This window comes from Choloepus didactylus, chromosome 10 (assembly GCF_015220235.1).
Source record: "Choloepus didactylus isolate mChoDid1 chromosome 10, mChoDid1.pri, whole genome shotgun sequence".
Taxonomy (NCBI): Eukaryota; Metazoa; Chordata; class Mammalia; order Pilosa; family Megalonychidae; genus Choloepus; species Choloepus didactylus.
The window spans coordinates 21,980,662-21,981,311 of record NC_051316.1 but is presented as its reverse complement, the minus strand read 5'-3'; positions in this window follow the sequence as shown (position 1 = coordinate 21,981,311).

Sequence of the window (650 nt, the reverse complement as noted above, 5' to 3'; positions counted from 1 at the left end):
TTAAACACCACACAGAATAAACTCATCCCAAATAAAATGATCAACTTAAGGATCCTACTGTAAATCTACTACACTAACCTAGGATATTATAATACTCCTTCTACCTATTTATAAAATAGCTTCATTATGAGAGCTCCAGAAATATTGCAAACACTGCTAGATTCCTCTATTTGAGGTAGTTCAAAGTGCCAAAACAGCAAATTTACAGATTTTTTTGTACTACCACTGAGGACTATTATAAAAGGAAAATTCTCAGCTCCTGATTCCCAAGCTAGTTTTTTCTCCCTCATATTATACAAACTAATCTAAAAACCAGAAATACACACAAAAGATAAAAAATTTTCACAGAAAACCCAGAAAGCAATAAAAGCATAAAAGGAAATCTGTGTCTTCACACTGTGTAAACTTAGCTAAAGACAAAAAAAATTTTTTACTTGGTTTACTAAAGCATTTTAGAAAGTTCTGAAGAAATTAACAGCTTATAAAAATAGAGTAAAAATTTTACATAGAAGCATAAAACTGAAATCATCTCATTCCCAGTCAGAGTTCTTCCAAAATGCCATGCCCACAAGAACTCATGCTTTGCAAAACTGTTTTTAAGTTGAGTCAAACGTGAGATAATTTTTAGGCTTTCTTCTTTGCTCTTTTGA